General features: G+C 36.9%; 1 pseudogene; it reads left to right on the top strand.

The window, feature by feature from the left end:
- Window positions 1-468: 468 nt before the first annotated feature.
- Window positions 469-1,559, top strand: LOC149165344 (monodehydroascorbate reductase 2, peroxisomal pseudogene; annotated as a pseudogene).
- Window positions 1,560-2,573: the final 1,014 nt, after the last annotated feature.

Genomic DNA, 2,573 nt, shown 5'->3' with positions numbered 1-2,573 from the left:
GCTACCATCTCTTCTCAAAGATAAGATACCATCATCTCTTTTCACAGTTAGTAATGGAGTATTGTTAGGGAAGAAGTGTTTCTAATTTGATGATAATTACCTATGTTTATTGGCACTCCACACTATATGGCTCTCGAAGCGATTTGGGAGAGTTTCTATGATGGAAAGGTAGATGTATGAGAACTAGGAGTGTCTGTTGTAGAAATGGGAGTGTGTTCCACCTAGAGTTAATGTGCTTTAAATGATAGTGAGTTTGCACCAATGCTCAAGGATATGGAAAAATGGTCTTTGGTTTTCCATGATTTTCTCACAAAAGTATTAACAAAGGAACCTCAAGTACAGTCTACCACCAATGAAATGTTGAAGCATAAGTGCATCCAAAATGCATAGGAAAGGCTCAGGTATTGGGATCATAGAATTTAGTTGGTTTTTAGGACCTTGATAAAGTTAGTTGATGTGAAGTGCAAGATGTTGCAGACTACAACTGGACAACCCATAACATACAAATTTCTAATTAGTAAAATTGGTGCTTTTGTGTTGAAGCTTGAGGAGTTTGGAATAAATGGATCAATTGTTAAGAATATATGTTATTCGTGAGATTCAAATGATGCAACCAAACTTGTGAATATCATAGCATCCTGTGTTGGGTGAAAAGTGGTTGTAATTGGTGGTGGATACATGGGCATGTAATGTACTACAACCTTAGTAACGAACAAAATACATGTGACAATGGTATTCCCATAGAATCACTACATAGCATGGTTGTTTACACCAGATAAAGAAACCTTCAATGAGTACTACTACAATAATAAAGGCGTTCAACACATTAAGGGTATTGTTCTATCTTCTTTTGAAACTGACTTGCAGGATAATGTGGTTGCAGTACTTTTAAAGAATGGAATGTTCGTATCTACTGATATGGTTGTGGTGGGAACAGAGAAAACGTCAAGATTTTTTAAGATCATCTTTCCATGGAGAAAGGTGACATTAAAGTCAATAGGAAAATGCAAACAAGAAATAGTTACATGTATGCTTGTGGAAACATTTCATTTGAAATAGTCTAGAGGGATTAGGAGGTTGGAACATGTAGACATGTCTCATAAATCTCCAATACATGATATTAAAGCAATAATGTATCTTAATATGACATAATTTTGATTATTTTCTATATTTCTAACTCAAAGGTTTTCACACTTTCTTGGCAGTTTCATGGAGATAATATTCGAGATGTTATTAGTTTTTGGGTTTCAACCCAGGGAAAGTTTGGTACATATTGGGTGGACAAAGGACATATTATTAGAGCATTTCTAGAAGGGGGCAACTGGGATGAATATGTTGCAATAGAAAACATAGCCAAATTAAAACCATTCATAAGTGATAGAACTAAATTGTCAAGCCAGGGAGTGGAATTTTCTCTCTCTCTTAAGGAAGCTCCTGTGTAGGATTTGGCTGGGGTGATGACTAGTAAAGGAAAAAAATTTCTTGGGAAAGCACCATATAATTTACACATCATTGTCATGATTCTTGTTACTATTGCAGTTTCCACATTTGCCTATTAATAAAGAAAGAATAAACACAACTGGAAATATAAATTTTAGATATGATGATTATTGCAATTAGAAATATGTTAAACATTGTTTTTTCTGGGAGCATCTACTTTTCCATGTTCCAGCCTTGAAAAATTGAGATATACTTGCAAGCATGGAAGCTGTCGTGGCGGAAAAAGTCGTTTGTGCGGACACAACTGACCTCCCTAGGAGTCTAAACTCTCTAGCGACAAACAAGACAAAATGGAGTGATCTTTCTCTAAATATACCTTTTAAAACATGAAAACTACAAGTGTTTAGGCTTACCTTATTCCAAAACGCTGTTGTTGTAGTCCGTCCTTGCCGATCCGGATGAGCTCCTCCTTCAAGTCAATTCCTGCAACCACAAACAATCAAACAATTACCAAGCACTTGCATTTCATATAATAAAACATATATTCAACATGCAGACCAAGGAACACATGAAATAACTCATTAACACAAGCTATTGAGAAAAATAAACCAGTTTGTATTAATAACGAAACAAAGAAACTCTTACAACCTGGCCTTGGTGTTGTGCAAGTTCCTCCCAGGGTCCATCAAGGGTTTTCCTCTACTTTGACAAAGCTCACCCACTTCCAAGTAGAATCAAGCAAAGACAATCTCTCCTCACAAGGTTCTAAATGGGAGTCCTAATTCCTGCAGCATTTACCCAAAGAAAATGTATAGCTCCAACCTCCCCTCCCTCTGGCTCAATGTCTTTATTTATAGTGCTGTAAAGAGGTTATTCAGGTCCACCATCAATGGGATAATCCCCCTCTTTGGGTGGGATAACTCCCTTATTGATGGGATAAGTTCCTCCTTAATAGGGATACATGAACCAACTGGAGGCGCATCCATTTCATCAAACCGACCTCTAGAAAGTTCTAGAAGTAACCACAAGTAACTTTTTTAAGATGAAACTTGCGCATTTTTCCTTTTACAGAAGGACGCACCTGTCCCTTAACATACAGAGTGTCCAAGGACGCAGCCTTTGTGAACATTGTG

This window comes from Pinus tabuliformis, chromosome 5_1, assembly GCF_031772625.1.
Source record: "Pinus tabuliformis cultivar Carrire ecotype Pingquan chromosome 5_1, CPIR1, whole genome shotgun sequence".
Taxonomy (NCBI): Eukaryota; Viridiplantae; Streptophyta; class Pinopsida; order Pinales; family Pinaceae; genus Pinus; species Pinus tabuliformis.
Note: the sequence above shows the minus strand (reverse complement) of the source record. Positions and strands in the feature narration are given on the sequence as shown.